The sequence below is a fragment of the Saimiri boliviensis genome, chromosome 1 (genome assembly GCF_048565385.1).
Source record: "Saimiri boliviensis isolate mSaiBol1 chromosome 1, mSaiBol1.pri, whole genome shotgun sequence".
NCBI classification, from domain to species: Eukaryota; Metazoa; Chordata; class Mammalia; order Primates; family Cebidae; genus Saimiri; species Saimiri boliviensis.
This window is the reverse complement of record NC_133449.1, coordinates 92,106,570-92,126,207: the sequence shown is the minus strand read 5'-3', so window position 1 is coordinate 92,126,207 and position 19,638 is coordinate 92,106,570. Positions and strand designations below refer to the sequence as shown.

At 36.6% G+C, this 19,638-nt stretch overlaps 1 pseudogene; it reads right to left on the bottom strand.

Annotated features, from left to right (window-relative positions):
• Positions 1-3,576: 3,576 nt before the first annotated feature.
• Positions 3,577-15,831, bottom strand: LOC141584164 (heat shock protein HSP 90-alpha pseudogene; annotated as a pseudogene).
• Between the last annotated feature and the right edge of the window lie 3,807 nt (positions 15,832-19,638).

Here is a 19,638-nt window from a genome sequence, read left to right as displayed (position 1 = left end):
AGCCTCCCCCTCAAGCTATCGCCTGGACTACCAGGGCTTCTCCAATGCTCATTCTTAGCGGACATGCTGGAGGCTTTCCTCCGTTCCAGGGGCTGCACAAAGTGCTTTCCTAGAATGAGACCCTTACTAACCTTTCCCAGGGGCTCACAGACATAAGGCTGGCAGACACATCAATGAAGAGCTATGGTGGAGGCAGAATGACATCAATAATTTTTGTTTCAGACAGACCCACATGTAGTCTTCCCCATCTCAGTAAACAATAAATGTAAATGTTATTGCAATGTTTACAATATTTTCTACATGTTTTCTGCATGGTAGCTGATGAAACCATTACAACCACACTATAAAGAAGTACTATCAGTAATTTCACATTATAGATGAGGAAACTGGTGATTTTTTTGCCAAGGCCAGTGTCTACAAGAGTATTTCCTAAATTTTCTTAGAAAACTTAGAGCAATGGTGTAATCATAGCTCACTACAACTTTGAATTGCTTGGCTCAAGCATGTTTCCTGCCTCAGCTTCTGAAGTAACTATGACAACAGGCACATAACCCCATGCCCAGCTATTTTTTCTAACTTTTGCTAGAGATGGGGTTTCATTATGTTGTTCAGGCTGGTCTCAAGTTTTGGGGCTTAACTTATCCTCCAGCCTCAGCCCCTCAAAGCATTAGAATTACAGACATGAGCCATTATGCTCAGCCTTGAGTTAATTTTTGTATCTGGTGAGAATTAGCTCATTTTCTCATTCCTATTTACAGAATAGGATATCTTTTCCTCATTTATTTTTGTTGACTTTGTGGAAGATTTGTTGGTGGTAGTTGTATGGCTTTATCTGGGTTCTCTGGGCTGTTTCATTGTTGTGTCTTTATTTATTTATTTATTTTTATACCAGAATCATTCTGCTGTTTTGGTTACTGTAGCTTTGCAGTACAGTTTGAAGTCAGGTAATGTGATGACTCTGGCTGTATTCTTTTTGGTTAGGATTGCTTTGGGTATTCAGGGCCTTTTTTTTGTTCTTATGTATTTTAGAATAGTTCTTTCTAATTCTGTGAACAGCAATTTGGTAATTTGATAGGAATAGCTTTAATCTATAGATTTCTTTGGGTAATATGGATATTTTAATGATATTTGTTCTTTCAACCCATGAGCACATGATGCTATTCTATTTCTTTGTATGGTCTCTGATTTCATTCAGCAGTGTTTTTTAGTTTTTGTAGAGGCCTTTTACCTCGTTGTTTAGAGGTAGTCTCAGTTTGTATTTGTGTGTGTATGTGTGTGTGTGTGTGTGTGTGTGTGTGTGTGTGTTGTTAATAGTATTTAATTATTGATTCGGTTTCCATGAAATGTGACTGGTGCATATAAATGCTAGCGGATTTTGTATCCTGAGACTTTGCTTAAGTCACTTAGCTTATCTAGATGTACTTTGCAGAATCTTTAGGGTTTTCTAGCTATAGAATCACAATGTCAGTGGAGAGAGAATTTGACTTCCTATTTTCCTGTTTTGATTATTTTATTTTCTTCCCCTGCCTGATTGCCCTGGCTGGGGCTTCCAGTACTATGCTGAATAACGGATATCCTTATCTTGGTCTAATTTGTAGGGTGGAAAGTTTCCAGGTTTTGCCCATTTGCTATGATGTTGGCTATGGGTTTGTCATAGATATATCTTATTACTTGGAGATATGTTTCTTCAATGCCTACTTTGTTGAGGATTTTTATCATGACAGAATGTTAGAGTTTACTAATTTTTTTACATGTGCATTGATATGATCATATTTTTTATTTTTCATTTTGTTTATGTGGTGAATTACATTTACTGATTTATGTGTGTTAAACCCTCCTTGCATGCCAGGAATAAAGCCCATTTGATTATTGTGAATTAACTTTTTTATGTACTGCTGAATTTGGCTTGCTAGTATTTTGTTGAGGATTTTTGCATCTATATTCCTCAGGAATATTGGCCTGACGTTTTCGTTTTTGGATGTGTCTGCCAGAATTTGGTATCAGAATGATACTGGTTTTGTAAGTTTAGTTAGGGAGCAGTCCCTTCTCTTCAATTTTCAGTAGTTTCAGCAGGATTTATATCACATCTTCTTTCTAAGTCTAGTAGAATCCTGCTGCAAATCGATCTGGTGGAGTTTTTGTTGCTTAGTAGGCTTTTTTTTATTACTGATTCAATTTCATTACCTATTGGTCTGTTCAGGATTTCTGTGTCTTTCTGATTCAGCTTTGGAAATTTGTGTGTTTTTAGGAATTAATCCATTTCCTCCAGATTTTCTAGTCTTTGTGCATACAGATGTTCATAGTACTCTCTGAGGATGTTTCATATTTCCGTGGGGTTAGTTGTAATATCATCTTTGTTATTTCTGATGGTGCTTATTTGGATCATCTCCCTTCTTCATTAATTTAGCTAGCAGTCTATCAATCTTTTTTTTTTTAAGTCTTTTCAAAGAACCGACTATTTGTTTAATTGTTCGTTTGTATGGTTTTTGGGGTCTAAATGAAATTTAGATTCTGCTCTGATTTCAGTTATTTCTGTTCTCCTGCTAGCTTTGGGCTTAGTTAGTTCTTACTTTTCTAGTTCTTTTAGGTGTGAGGGTAGGTTGCTAATTTGAGATCTTTCTGTCCTTTTGATGTAAGTGTTTAGTGCTATAAACTATCCTCTTAACACTGCTTTTGCTGCATTCTCAGAGGTTTTGGTATGTTATGTCTGTATTTTCACTGTCTCAAATAATTTTTTGTTTTTTCCTTAATTTTATTATTCACCCAAAAAGTCATTCATGAGCCAGTTTTTTAGTTTTCATGTATTTGTGTGGTTTTGAGAGTTCCTCTTGCTAAAGCCTTTTTTTTGTTGTTAGTTCCACCATAGTCTGAGAAGATAGTTGATATAATCCTTTTTGTTTAATTTATTGAGACTTGCTTCATGAGAAAGCATATGGTCAATTTTAGAGTATGTTCTGTGTGCAGATGAGAAGAATGTATATTCTTTGGTTATTACGTGCAGTATTCTCTAGATATCTATTAAGTACAATTAGTCAAGTGCCATATGGAAGTCCAGAATTTGTTACTTTTCTGTCTTTGTATTTCCCTAATAATGACAATTGGGTGCTGAAAGTCTCTACTATTATTGTTTGGCTATCTGATGTCTGTAGATTGTTTTCTGGTGTCTGTAGATACTTGTTTTATAAATCTACATGCTCCAATGTTGGTTGTGTATATATTTAGGAAAATTAAATCTTCCTGTTGTACCAAATATTTTAACATTATGTAATGCCCTTCTTTTTTCTTTTTTACTGTTGTTGGCTTCAAGTGTATTATGTTTGACAACCTCTGCTCTTCTTTGTTTCAAATGGGTGTAATAGGTATTTCTTCATTTCTTTAATTTGAGCCTATAGGTGTCATTACATGTGAGACAAGTCTCATGAAGACAGCAGAAGAGTGGATCTTGTTTTCATATCCAAATTGGCACTTGATATCTTTTTTTTTTTTCTTTTAACTCATCTGTATTTGTTACAACTTTAAGCAGAATGTGACTCAAGCACTACATTTCCATCCACAGACTGGCTCCAAGTTATTTTTGAACAGCTTATGATATGCTATGTAGGCTAATAACTACTCATCCAAACAATACTTTTCTTTGGAAAACAAGCCCTGTGGAGAGTTCCATCAAGTTGCTGCAGTTTAACCTATTTCTAGAGGACTAGTACATGCCAAATTGGCAACTACGGGGGATGAAAATTTCAGAAAGTAGATCCTACAAGATAAAACAAATACTTTTCTTCTAAACATCAAGGTATAGCTCAGGAACACTTCGTTAACAAGATTTGGTCTACTAAGGAATCCGGCTTGATAGCTAAACACTTTAGACCACAAAATTAACATGTTACATACATCTTACAACACACATTACCTCGATCTGTTAATGTAAGCTAATGTGAAACTAAAAAAGCATTACTAGCTCTGCTTTACTGCCCAAAGTATCACAGCATCACTTAGAAGTTGACAGAAACCTTTATCTTCCCCTTAAAGTAGTTGTTGTCATGCCATACAGAATTTTTAATGTTAACAAAAATAAAGAAAAACATCCTTGAAAATATATCATTAGAGGAACTGTAGAGTATTGAACAGGTAAGTAACCCCTCAGCTAGAGCTTAGTCCACTTCCTCCACGCATGATGTGTCATCATCTCCTTCGAGGGGTGGCATTTCTTCAGTTACAGCTGCACTGGTATCATCAGCAGTAGGGTCATCTTCATCAATACATAGACCAAGTCTGATCATCCTGTAGATCCTGTTAGCGTGTGTCTGGGGATCTTCCAAACTGAAGCCAGAAGATAGGAGCGCAGTTTCATAAAGCAAAATGACCAGATCCTTCACAGACTTGTCGTTCTTATTAGCGTCTTCCTTTTGCCTTAAGGTCTCGATAATGGAATGGTCAGGGTTTATCTCCAGGTGTTTCTTTGCTGCCGTGTAACCCATTGTTGAGTTGTCTCTTAGGGCTTGAGCTTTCATAATTCTCTCCATGTTTGCTGTCCAGCCCTATGTGCTTGTGACAATATAGCATGGAGACGTCACCAATCGGTTTGACACAACCGCCTTTTCAACTTTTTTCTCCAATATGTCTTTCGTGATTTTGCAGAGGTTCTCAAACTTTGTTTTTTTCTCTTCCTGTTTCTTTTTCTCTTCTTCATCCTCTGGAAGTTCCAAGCCCTCTTTGGTGACTGACACTAAAGTCTTCCCTCAAATTTCTTCAGCTGTTCAACATAGTACTCATCAATGGGCTCAATCATATAGATCACTTCTAAGCCATGTTTTCAAAGATGTTCCACAAAGGCTGTGTTAGCTACTTGGTACTTGGTCTCACCTGTGATATGGTAGGTATGTTTCTGGTTTTCCTTCATTCTGGTGCAGTAGTCCTTGAGAGAAACCATCTCATCACCAGAGGCAGATGTGCAGCATCTCAACAGCTCTGAAAGCTTCTTCTGATTTTGAGAGTCTTCGTGTATTCCAAGCTTTATGTTTTTAGAGAACTGCTCATAGAACTTCTTGTAGTTCTCTTTATCTTCTGCCAGTTTAGTGAAGAGTTCTAAGCATTTTTTGACCAAATTCTTCCTGATAACTTTCAAAATTTTGCTTTGTTGCAACATCTCACAAGAAATATTTAAAGGAAGATCCTCTGAGTCTACCACCCCTGTAATGAAAGTCAGATATTCAGAGATTAGCTCCTCACAGTTATCCATGATGAAAACTCTGCATATATACCACTTGATGGTGTTCTTTTTCTTTCTGTTTTCAAACAGGTCAAAAGGAGCACGTAGTGGGAAAAATAGAAGGGCCCTAAATTCCAACTGTCCTTCAATTGAAAAATGCTTCACTGCCAAATGATCTTCCCAGTCATTGGTCAAGCTCTTGTATAATTCTCCATACTCCTCATTAGTAGTATTGTCAGGATTTCTGGTCCAGATGGGCTTTGTTTTGTTGAGTTCTTCTTGATCAATGTACTTTTCCTTAATCTTCTTCTTCTTGTCACCATCCTTCTTTCCTTCTTCTTCTTCATCAGAACTAACATCTTCAGTTTCAGGTTTGTCTTCAGACTCTTTCTCTTTTTTCTTTTTCTTCTTCTTTATCTTCCTTTTCTTCAAGCAATTCTCCTGCCTCAGCCTCCCAAGTAGCTGGAATTACAGGCACATGTCCCCAAGCCCAGCTAATTATTTCAACTTTGGTAGAGACAGAGTTCCACCATGTTGGCCAGGATAGTCTTGACCTTGTGATTCATCTGTGTTGGCTTCCAAAGTCCTGGGATTACAGGTGTGAGTCACAGCACACAACCTGAAATTTAAAAAAAAAAAAAATTGCACTTCCTTTTTGTTCCACATGAAGTTTAAGGTGGTTTTTCCCAAGTTCTGTGAAGAAGGTCAATGGTAGCTTGATGGGAATAGCATTGAATCTATAAATTACTTTAGGCAGTATGGCCATTTTTATGATACTGATAATTCCTAACCATGAGCATGGAATGTTTTTCCATCTGTTTGTGTTCTCTCTTATTTCCTTGAGCAGTGGTTTGTAGCTCTCCTTGAAGAGATCCTTCACGTTTTTTGTAAGTTGTATAACTAGGTATTTTATTCTCTTTGTAGCAATTGTGAATGGGAACTCACTTATGATTTGGCTGTCTGTCTGTTATTGGTGTACAGGGATGCCTGTGATTTTTACACATTCATTTTGTATCCTGAGACTTTGCTAAAGTTGATTATCATTTTAAGGAGGCTTTAGGTTAAGACAATGGAGTCTTCTAAATATACAGTCATGTCATCTGCAAAAGGAGACAATTTGACTTCCTCTTTTTCTAATTGAGTATCCTTTATTTCGTTGCTTTTTTGTTTTTGTTTGTTTGTTTGTTTGTTTGTTTTGTTTTTTGCCTGATTGCTCTGGCTAGAACTTCCAATACTATGTTGTATAGGAATGGTGAGAGAGGGCACCCATGTCTAGTGCCAGTTTTCAAAGGGAATGCTTCCAGTTTTTCCCATTTAGTGTGATATGGGCTGTGGGTTTATCATAAATAGCTTTTATTATTTTGAGATGTGTTCAATCAATACCTAGTTTATTGAGAGTTTTTAGCATAAGGGCTGTTTAATTTTGTTGGAGGCCTTCTCTTCATTTATTGAGGTAATCATGCAATTTTTGTCTTTAGTTCTGTTTATGTGATGGATTACATTTATACATTTGCATATGTTGAACCAGCTTTGCATCCCTAGGGTGAAGTCTACTTGATATTGATGGATAAGCTTTTTGATGTGCTGCTGCATTCTGTTTGCCAGTATTTTATTGAAGCTACTTGCATAGATATTCATCATGGATATTAGCCTGAAATTATCTTTTGTAGTTCTGTCTCTGCCAGGTTTTGGTATCAGGATGATATTGGTCTCATAAAATGTGCTAGGGAGGATTCCCTCTTTTTGTATTGTTTGGAATAGTTTCAGAAGGAATGGTACCAGCTTCTCTTTGTACGTCTGGTAGAATTCGGCTGTAACCTGTCTGGGCCTGGACTTTTTTTTTTTTGGTTGGTAGAACATTAATTGATGCCTCAACTTCAGACTTTGTTATTGGTCTATTTAGGGATTCAAGTTCTTCCTGGTTTAGTTTTTGGAGGATGTACATGTCCAGGAATTTATTCATTTCTTCCAGATTTACTGATTTATGTGTACAGAGGTGTTTGCAGTAATCTCTGATGGTAGTTTGTATTTCTGTGGGATCAATGGTGATATCCCCTTTATAGTTTTTTATTGCATCTATTTGATTCTTCTTTCTTTTCTTTTTTATTAGTCTGGCTAGTAGTCTAGTTATTTTGCCAATCTTTTCAAAAAACCATCCCCTGGATTTATTGATTTTTGAAGGGTTTTTTTGTGTCTCTATCTCCTTCGATTCTGCTCTGATCTTAGTTATTTCTTGTCTTCTGCCAGCTCTTGAATTTGTTTGATCTTGGTCCTCTAGTTCTTTTAATTTTGACAGTGGGGTGTTGATTTTATCTTTACTTCCTTCTCATGTGAACATTTAGTTTTATAAATTTACCAAGACAATTTTAAGCAAAAAGAACAAAGCTGGAAGCATCACACTATTTGATTTCAAAGTATACTACAAGGCTATAGTAATGAAAAAAAACAGCCTGGTACTGGAACCAAAACAGAGATATAGACCAATGAAACAGAACAGAGGCCTCAGAATTAAAGCCACACACCTACAACCATCTGATCTTTGACAAACCTGACAAAAACAAGCAATGGAGAAAAAATTTCTTGTTTAATTAATGGTGTTGGGAAAACTGGCTAGGCATGTGCAGAAAGCTGAAACTGGACCACTTCCTTATACCTTATACAACAATTAACTTCAGAGGGATTAAAGATTTAAACATAAGACCTAACATCATAAAAACCCTAGAAGAAAACCTAGGCATTACCATTCAGGACATAGGCATAGGCAAGGACTTCATGACTAAAACACCATAAATAATGGCAACAAAAGCCAAAATAGACAAATGAAATCTAATTAAACTTAAGAGCTTTGCTTAGAGTAAACCAGCAACCAACAGAATGGGAAAAAATTTTTGCAATATACCCATCTGACAAAGAGCTAATATGCAGAATCTACAAAGAACTAAAACAAATTTACCAGAAAAAACAAACAACTCCATTTGAAAGTGGGTAAAGGATATGAACAGACATTTTTCAAAAGAGGACATTTATGGAGCCAACAAACATATAAGAAAGTGCTCATCATCACTGGTCACTAGAAAAATGAAAATCAAAACAGCATTGAGATAGCATCTCATGCCAGTTAGAATACTGATCATTAAAAAATCTGGAGAAAACAGATGCTGGAGAGGATATGGAGAAAAAGGAACATTTTTACATTGTTGGTGGGAGTGTAAATGAGTTCGACACTGTGGAAGACAGTGTGGTGATTCCTCAAGGACCTAGAAATAGAAATACCATTTGATCCAGTAATACCATTACTGGCTATATAACCAAAGAATTATAAATTGTTCTATTATAAAGACACATTCACACTTATGTTCTTTGCGGCACTGTTTACAATGGCAAAGACTTGGAACCAACCCAAATGACCATTAATGATCACCTGGATAAAGTAAATGTGGCACATATACACCGTGGAATACTATGCAGCTATAAAAAATGATGCATTCATGTCCTTTGCAGGGACATGGAAAAAGTTGGAAACCATAATTTTCAGCAAACTGACACAAGAATAGAAAACCAAATGCCACATGTTCTCTCTCATAAGTAGTTGTTGAACAATGAGAACACATGGACACAAAGAGGGGAAGATCACACACTAGGACCTGTTGATGTGTGGGGAGTTTGGATAGGGATAGCAGAGGATGGGGAGATTGGGGAGGGATAACACTAGGAGAAATACCTAATGTAGGTGATAGGGTAATGAAGGCAGCAAACCACAGTGGAATGTGTGTACCTGTAAAACAATCCTGCAAGATCTGCACATATACCCGAGAACTTGAAGTAAAATTAAAAAATAATTTTTAAACTTCTTAATTCCAGAAGTTTTGTTTATTCATTTTTTAACACAGTTAGGTGCTTCAAATCTTTGACCATTTTTCTGGCTTCTTTGTGTTACATTTCAACTTTCTCTTGGATCTCTTTGAATTTCTTTGTAATCCATATTGTGCATTCTATCGTGCCATTTTAGATATTTCATTCTGGTTAGTCTATTGCTGAGTAGTTAGTGAGATTTTTTGGAACTGATGAAACATTTTTTTTTAATTTTCTTGCCAGAGTTCTTGTGCTTGTTTCTTCCCATCGGAATAGCGGACACTTTTCTTCTCCTTCTTATTCTTCTTCTCCCTCTCCTTCTTCTTTTCTTGTTCTTTATTTCTGTTCTTTCTTTCTTAAATTTGCTATTGTTTGAGTGGGGCTTCTTGATTTTTTTATTCTTTTTCTTTCTTTTGGAGGTATTGCTGTGATGTATATTGTATATGATTAAAATGGTTTTATTTTGGGGTCGTTTTTAAGATGCCAAGGCTCTGTATGGGTTTCTTGGATGCAGTAAGATTTGTGGCTTTCACAGATGTTGTCATCCTGAGGTAATTTCTTTTGGTTGTATAAGTCAGGCTGTAGTCCTGTAGATGGCACTTAGGAGTAAGATCCAACAACTAGGGATGGGGCAGAAGCAATGAAGAAGCACAAAATGTGTCTTTCCTCAGTGTACATTTGCCTTCAGTGGGACTGGAGCTGCTGGAAAAGACTGAGAAACATACTCTTTTAGCCCACATTCTCTGGATCCCAATGGGAACAGTCACTGCTGAGTCTGCAACAGTGCACTAAAGAGCAGGGCAGTGGGGAATAGATGATTCCCTCTCCAAATTCCTGTCTGGTGCCATGCTTGAGTTTTCCTTGACACAATGTGGGGCTTTGGGGGGTTTTGTTTTTCCTTCCATTAGGGGTGGTCCACACTGAGGGTTAGATATCTAAGAAAAAACTGGGGGTTCACCTCTTTCTTGATCTTCAGAGCTGATGGGTCATTTTTCTCTCACTGACCAAAGAAGTATGAAATGTCGTTTTTTTCATTTTTCAGTTTATGAGTTTCTTTTACGGTAAAATGAGTCTCTTGGAGGCAAAATATATGTAGATCTTGTTACTTTTTTAATCCATTTAGTCACTAGATGTCTTTTGATGGAACAATTTAATCCACTTGCATTCAAGTAATTATTAACAGGTAAAAGTTTCCTAGTTCCATTTTGTTTATTGTTTTCTAGTTTTTTTTTTCTTTGATCCTTTCTAGCTCTCTTGTTTTCTTTCTTTGTGGTTTGATGGCTTCATATAGTGATATGCTTTGGATATAATTTTTTTCTTTTGTTTATCTGTTATCGATTTTGGCTTGTGGTTACCCTGAGGGATACATAAAACATCTTATAAGTGGCTATTTTAAGCCAATAACACCTTAATTTTGATCTCATACACACACACTATATTTTTGCTGTCTCTAATTCCATCTTTCATGTTTTTAATGTCATAATTTGTGATGTGGATATTTTATCAGTTATTCAGTGTATTGAGCCTTCAACCAGTTTTTTACTTTCTGTCAGAGGAAAGTCATCTGTGACTATGCATTTATTGGATATGTCTGTGGGTGAAGTAGAGTAAGTAGCCTCCTATACTGTCATGTCAAAATGTCCTATTGAAACAAGACAATGGTCAATGGTCTCACGTCTGAGGGGTTAAACAAGCTTGTCGTCTCATGGCCAAGAAAATTAAGGAGCATGGACAGAAAGGGTGAGGTTGGAATGAAAGTTTAATATGTGAAAGCAGAAAACTCTCTGCAGTGGAGAAGTGAGCATGAGTGAGTTGCCACTTTTACAGTTCCAAAATCTTTTATAGTTGAATCCAAAACCTTTTATAGGAAACTCCTGTCATTTTTGTGGCTGTTAGAGTAACTTCTCCTATCTGTAAATCTATCTGTATAACTCTCCTTATCTATGCACCTGCCAGTATGCTAAGTTCAGCTTCTTTTGTTTGTATAACAGTGGGACTGTTTTAGGTAAGCCCCATGCCCTGCACAAATTCCCATGGAGCTCACGGTGTATATGCCTAAAACGGAGAGGAAAATTTTTTCTGGGAGTCTGCTAATCATGCAAAAAACAAAAGGTTTCTATGCTGGACTTTGCCTCCTTATCTCTCTGTCCCTGAGCACTCTGAGTTTTCATCAAACTGTTCTATTTTTGCCTGTAGCTGTCTGCCTACCTGATTTTTCTGTATGTTCTCCCTCACTATTTCACCGACACTGAAATTCACTATTTCAATTGTACACTTAGGTGTTTTTTAGGACATTCACAAAGTTTTGCAACCATTACCACTATCTAATTCCAGAATATTTTATCACCCCTTAAAAGCAACGTTATACCCATTAGCAGTCACTCCCCATTCCCCCTCATTCTAGAAATTGCAAATTTACTTTCTGGCTCTATGAGTTTTCTATCTGAACATTTCATACACATAAAGTCATACAGTACGTGGCTTATTGTGTCTGCCTTTTTTCATGTAGCATACTGTTTTCAGGTTCATTTATGTAGTAGCATATAGCAGTACTTCATATCTTTTTATGGCAAATATTCCATTGCATTGATACACTACATTTTGCTTACCAATTGTTAAAGTCAAACTAAATATAAAGGAAAATTTCTAAATTGAAAATGTTTTCTTTAGGAAGTAAGAATTGCAATTTGGGACATACCACAGACTGTGTGGTCTTTAGTATGTCTGAAGAACAAAGACAAAATTAATTTTATAAAAAGAAGTAATGTTACATATTGTCCTGAAAGAAAGTTTATTAGCACTAGTAAGATTTTGGGGAGCTGGCCAGCTCTGATTGGTAAATGACAATGGTGGGTAAAACTACTCTTAGAATCACAACAGTTTGTTTCGGTAGCCATTGGATTAAACTGGCTTCAGGTCACAGTGGCAGGTTGGCATCCAGGCTTGCAAAGAGTTACATTCTTAGAGTAAAGTTGTATTCCCAGGTTGATTTCACCACTGTCTTGTTGACTCTGTTTTAGTAGTAAGGCAGGAATTTCTTTTGTGACTAATGATATCAAGTATCACACTGTTCTATATGCGTGCTATGAATTAACAAAAAATTAAAACATATGCTTTGCTTTTAATATATTTTTAAGACACACAATGTATTATGATATTTGATAATTACTTTGCCTGAGTTTTTTTTTTTTTTCTTTGAGACAATGTCTGGCTCTAACACCCAGGCTGTAGTGCAGTGGCAGGATCTCACCTCACTGCAACCTCCAGCTCCCTGGCTCAAGCCATCCTCCCAACTCAGCCTCCAGAGTAGCTGAGACTACATGCATGCCCCAGCACGTCCAGGTAATGTTTTATTGTTGTCGTTGTTTTTTATTTTTTGTAGAGACAGGGTTTCCCTATGTTGCTCAGGCTGAGCTCAAGCAGTCTCCTTACCTTGGCCTTCCAAAGTGCTGAGATGATAGGCTTCAGCCACCACAGTCAGCCTTGCCTGAGTTTTAATGTTTTGATTGGTACCTACCCTCATTACATGTTTTTATTTAACGTTTCTAATATGACATTACATATATTTTATTGGGAATCTGTTTAATTTAGGCCAATTTTTGTGTGGGAAAAGGAGTAAAATGTCTTTAAAATTATCTCAGCATTTAATCAGTATACACATGAACCCTGTAGCTATATTTTCAAAAAACTCTCTTAATCTAAAGAAGACAGGAATAGTAGAAATTCAGGAAGTCTATAAGAAGAAATGTCCCAAAATAGAATCTCTGAGATTAGAAAATGGAATTTGGCAGATTATTATAGATTACTAAAAACAAATGATTCCACATATTTAAATAAGAGTAGCAAATGGTTTAATGTGGTCAAATATACGTACAAAATATTCAGTAAAAATATTTTTAAAAAGCTTTGTTTAACTTTATTCATTTTTACCAGGAGACATCTCATAGCTCTAAAACACATGTATAGTCCTGAATAATTTACATCATTTACCTTAAACTGTTTCCAGAGAGGTGAGTTATCTGCTATCCAAAAAGAATTAATGATACTCCTAATAATTAGCAAACACTTTAAAAATGCTTAATACTGATGAAGACAAATTTAGATGTTCAAGAATTATTGATGGTATATCGAATTGGCATAAATTTTTTAAAAGAATTCAGCCTTGTGAGACCATGAGTTTAAGCTTATTGACCCAGTAATTATACACCTGAAAGCAGATATTAATTCATTTAAAGACCACAGTTTATATACAAAGATGTTTACTGCATTGTTAAACTAAAATAGCAAAACTGAAAAATTATCTCATTGTTAGAAATTGTCAAATGAGTCAAAGCACATCTTTACGATGAAATATTTATTAGGCACTAAAATTCCGTGTACAAATAATTATTAATAAAATGTATGAAATTATAAGTCATTAGTAAGTAGATTTTATGTTCCAGTCACTGAATAAACATTTTACATGGGTTAGCACCAATAAACCTATCCAGAAACCTATGATGTTAGTGCTATTAGTATTCATATTTTATATATGAGGAAACAGAGGTACAGTGGTGGTATGTACTTTGCTATTAATAAGAGGTATAGTAGGGATTTGAACTCCATTTTTGTGATTGGAGTGATTGGATTTAACCACTCTGCCATTTTACTTTTCTCTAGATCAGGGAGGATAAGTGTCTTATTCAAAGTATAAGGCTATTAATTATCAAACCCAGGCACAGTATCTGAAACAGCAAACTCAAAGATAAGGTTCTACAATCTGATTGCTTATGGTATCTCAAAAATCTCAGATGAAGGAAAATCTGAGAAATCTGGTGGGGGACTATGACATCTTTAAATCTTTTAGAAACCATAAACATGGAAGAAGAAGTGGATAGACTTTGGTACTATTATTATTATTATTATTATTTGAGATGGTATTGCTTTGTAGTCCAGGCTGGAGTGCAGTGGTGCTATCTGATCTCTGCTCACTGCAACCTCACCTCCTTGGCCAAGTGATTCTCCCACCTCAGTCTCTAATATCTGGGACCACAGGTGCATGACCCCATGCCCGGCTAATTTTTTTGTATTTCTTGTAGAGATGGCTCTTGCCATGTTGCCCAGGCTGGTCTCAAACTCCTGAGCTCAAGGAGATCTGCCCACCTGGGACTACAGGGTGAGCCACCTTACTGAGTCTTGAGTACCTTCTAAGAGCAAAATTACCACAAGTAGCTCAAAAATTTAAATAAATTTAAACAAACTGCTTTCAATTCAGAAATTTACACAACCAGAGCCATCTAGTTATTAGACAGGAAGTCTTACAAATAAGTATAATGGAAACATTTTGGCCAGACTTAAAAAGACTCTCTCTTAGAAATATTGTGCTAAGAATTTCTTCATGAGACAAAGTTTCCTTTCAATTTCAGGAGTCTGCCAAAATGCCAGGACTCTTCAGAATTTCAACCTAAGAATAAAACATTAGAAACAAAAAAAAATTGTAAAGTAATTGGCATTATAACTATTTGCCATTAAAGACAACAGGCATAATAATTTTATATATATGTATCAAAATGTTTATATAGTATATAAGTAAATAAATAAGATGTTAATTATAAATATATATATAAATAATTACATGTATCTTTTAGCAATAGATGGCATTCCTCATGGAAGTCAGTGTAACCTGGTCTGGCTTGTTTTGTATAGTCAGTGTTCTAAGAATAATTTTTATATTTTTAATGAGTTGTTAAAATGAGACAAACCAAAACAAAAAAGAATGAATATGCAACAGAGACTACAGATGCTCTAAAATGCTTAAAATATTTACGCTATGCCCTTAAAAACAACATTGCTGATTCCTGCTTTACATTAAACAATTTGATATCATTTAATAATAATTTTTTTCTCTGCAAGATTAAACAGTATTTTATTGCCAAGAGTATTTGTCTATTTAATAGGCAACAGAATTGTAAAATAACAGTTTGGACACTAGAGGGAGACTTCAAATTTTTTCTTTCTGATTTTCAGACACAAAATGTTGACATGAATACACTCATATTAAACTTGAAATAAATTCAGATTGACTTGGTATTATCTTTTCTAGGACAAGATGTCACAGAAGGTACTGGTAATGAAATTTTTCCTTGAGTTTGCCTTCCATAGCTGCAGTAACAATGGCATGTTTTTCTAATCTGGCTAATGGTATTGTACCAGATTCCTCTTATGCCCTTCAGACCCAGTTACCTCCCCCATCTCTCATTCTAGCTCTGTTGGGTTCTGCTTGTCTTTCTACAGATGCCACCTAGCAGTCCTTCACCTCCTGCCCGCAACACACACTCAGCCCTCTTTCCCAGAAATGCCCAGGTGTGTGCAGCCCTAAAGCATGGGAACTTCATATTCTAAAAGGTGTTTTTGTATTTGCCTCCTCTGAGAGATAGCCCTTGCATGACTCTTGCATGGCTTTTTCAGGTATGCTTCCACTAACTGAGCAAGGGCTCCGTTTCCACAGTTAGTAAGGGCCGGCTGCATAATGTGTCCTTGCTTAGCTCTACTGCCTCTTCTGTTTACTAACTTTGTCCATCACTTCTGCTATGTGGGATTGTGCTTCTAATAAAACACTGCTTCATACGCTCTCTATGTTAGGCTCGGCTTTTTGAGAAAGCCAAACTAGGAGAGGTAATGAAAGAGAAAAAAAAAAAAAAAAAAAAAAAACACTCAGCTTTATTGTTCTGGAATATATCTAGTTACCTGGATTTTGATGTGAGAACACTGAGATGTATCCTTATTTTCCACATGCTGGAAAAAAAGATTATTTATGATTACAAAACAGGATCCTTCTCCCTGGCTAAAGGTACCCTAAAAAGCTGAGCCAATCAGAGCTCTTTCTCAGGAATTTGGATTTCAAGTTGACTGTAACTCAGTTTGCACTTATTCTGTGGCTCAGATAGGATGCAAGCACACTTTTATATCATCCCAAAAGACAGCACTTCTATTATTAAAGTGGAGCCTATCTTTTCATAACTGAGCAAGTGGCATTATATATTGCTTCCTTTTCTATTATACATAATAGGAAATGTAAATTTTTATGTTTACAGATAAGTCCTAAAAAAAAATCCCTTGATAAGTTTTACACACAGTATTGTTACTAATATTTTAAAAGACATTTTATTGAAGAACAGCAGACAAACAGAAAAGCATGCTAATTTTAAGAATACAACTTGAGGACTTCCACCAAGATGGCTAAATAGGAACAGCTCTGGAGCACGGAGTGACACAGAAGGCAAATGATCTCCGCATTTCCAACCAAGGTACTGCAAGGCCGGTTGTCTCGGGGAGCTAAATGGACACACCCATCCCTTTCCTTGCCTGATAACTATGTCATCATTCTAGGCTCATTATTCAGCATCTGGCCTCACCACATGGCTTCCCCGCACCCACCTCTGCATACCACACCCAAGTCTGCACTCAGCACTGAACTATGCACTTAGGCCCCAGCCCGCTGCTGGAAAACCCCACCAAAACTTGCCAAATAGTAGTCTGCCCCGTATGTCCCCGATTGGCCCCCTTACCAGTAGTCCCACCCACCTACCAATAGCAGCCTGCCCCGTCCATGTCCTGTTTTCCTATAACCAATGAAATTGCCTTCACTTTGTTTCCCTGTGACCAATGAAATCACCTTCACTGCTATAGAACCCCACGCCCTGGGAAGTCAAGCGTGACTTTTTTGGCCCCTTTCCTGGACCATAGAACCTCGCCCAAGAGCTGAATAAATTGGTTTTTCATTTTCTTATACTGGCCTCAGTTTCCTCATTTTAGCTTGGCAATAAACCTTACAGGTACCAGGTTCATCTCAATGGGACTGGTTGGACAGTGAGTGTAGCCCAAGGAGGGCAAACTGAGGCAGGGTGACGTGCTGCCTCATCTGAGAAGTACAGTGGGCTGGAGGACCACCCAACTCCTACCCAAGAGAGACCATCCAGGATTCTTCTGGCCACTCCAGCACTCCAGTTCAGATACTGTGTTTCTCCCGTGGTCTTTACAGCCCACACACCAGGAGATTCCAGCTGGGCTGACAAGCACCATGGATTTCCAGCACAAAACTGGGTGGCTATTTCAGCTGGACACGTGGGTTTTCAGCACAAATCTGAGCAGCCATTTTAGCTGGCACCTGGAACGCCTGTGAGACAGAGCCACCCATTCCCCTGAAAAAAATTCAGCAGAGAGCCAAGTGATCTGGCTCAGTACCCCTACCTACAAAGACCAGCAAACTGAAATCCACTGGCTTGAGATTTCTGCAGCCAGTACAGCAGTTTGAGCTCAACCTGGGTCAGTTCAACTCAGTGGGGGGAAGGATGTCTGCCACTACTGAGGCAGTCCACCATTATAGAGGTAGTTCTGACCTTCTGGTGTAAACAAAATCAATTGCAAGAAAGTTTACACAGCAGCTGGGCAGAGTCCATGGCAGCTAAGCAAGGCCTCTGCAGACTGTGACTAGACTCCCTCCATGCTAGGCAGGGCATCTCTGAAAAAAGCCAGCAGTACATCAGGGAATTAGATGAACGGGGTATGGATGCAGTAAACTACCATGGCATGTGTATACCTATGTAACAATCCTGCACTCTTTGAACATGTACCCCAGAACTTAAAGTATAATTAAAAAAGAAAGAAAGAAAAGTACAGACTACCATCCCTAATAAGCATAGATGAAAATATTCTCAACAAAATACAAGCAAACTGTATTCAACAATACATTAAAAAGATTATTCACCATGAGTAAGTGGGATTTATCCTTGGTATGCAAGGATGATTCCACATATACAAATCAATAGATGCAACATAATTTAATAGCAGAATGAAAAACAAAAACATATCAATATCTCAATAGCCAAACGCAAAAAGTGTTTGCCCAAATTTAACATCTTTTCAAGGTTAAAAAACTCTCAGTAAATTAGGTATAGAAGGAATATTTCTCAACACAATAAAGGCTATATATGATAAGCCCACAGCTAACATCATAACCAGTGATGAAAAGTAGAAGGCATTTCTCTAAAATCAAAGTCAGGACAAAGATGCCTCTTCTCCCAGCAAAAACAAGTTAGCAAGAAAAACAAATAAAAGTCATACAAATAGAAAAGGACGAAGTGAAATGTTTTGTTTGCTAATAATATGATCTTACAGAGAGAAAATTCTAGACTCCTCCCAAAATCTCTTAGAACTGCTAAAGATATTCAGTAAACTTGCAGCAAACAAAATCAACTTACAAAAACTTGTAGCATTTTTTTTTTTTGAGACGGAGTTTCACTCTTGTTACCCAGGCTGGAGTGCAATGGTGCGATCTCGGCTCACCGCAACCTCCGCCTCCTGGGTTCAGGCAATTCTCCTGCCTCAGCCTCCTGAGTAGCTGGGATTACAGGCACGTGCCACCATGCCCAGCTAATTTTTGTTTTGTTTTGTTTTGTTTTTAGTAGAGATGGGGTTTCACCATGTTGACCAGAACTTGTAGCATTTCTATACCTAACAATGAACCATCTTTTTAAAAAATAAGAAAATAATCCAATTTACAATACCATCAAAAATAAAATACTTAGAAATAAATTTAACCAAGAATATGAAAAATCTGTATACTGAAAATGTTAAAACATTGATGAAAGAAATTAAAGATGACACAAATAAACTGAAAGATATTCCATGTTAATAAATTAAAAGAATATTTTTGAAATATCTGAACTACCCTAAGCCATTTATAGATTCTATGCAATCCCAATCAAAGTCCCAAGGTCCTTCTTCACAGAAATAGAAAAAGAAGTTATAAAATTCATATGAAACCACAAGATACCCCAAATTGCCAAAGCCATCTTGAGCAAAACAGACCAAAGCGGGAGACATCACACCACCAGATTCCAAAATACATTACAAAGCTATAGTCATCGAAACAGCATGGTACTGGCATAAAATAGATGCATCATCCAATAACTGAGATAGAGAGTTCATAAATAAACATCAACAATTACAGTCTATTAATTTTTCAAAAAGGTGTCAATAACATACAATTGGAAAAGAACAGTCTCTTAAATAAATGGTGTTGGTAAAACTGAATATCTACATACAGAAGAATAAAAGTAAACTCTTATCTTATTCCTTATACAAGAATCAACAGAATCAACTCAAAATGGGTTAAAGACTTTAAATATATGACCTGAAACCATAAAACTACTAGAGGAAAACATAAACACAGTGGTAAAGCTCCATGGCATAGGTCTGGAGCTATTAGAAATCACTATGGTAGACAAAAATTGACAAATATCATTGCATTGATCTCAAAACTTTCCACACATCAAAGGAAATAATTAACAGACTGAAAAGACAACCCACAATCTGGGAGAAAATATTTGCAAATCATAGATTGGCTGACAGACCAATACCCAAAATATGCAAGAAACTCATACAACTCAATAACAAAAAAACCCCAAAGAACCCTATTTAAAAATGGGCAAAGGATCTAAAAAGACATTTCTCAAAATAATACATACAAATAGACTACAGATATAGGAAAAAATGCTGTAACCTCTCTAATCGTCAGAGAAATGCAAATTAAGTCCTTA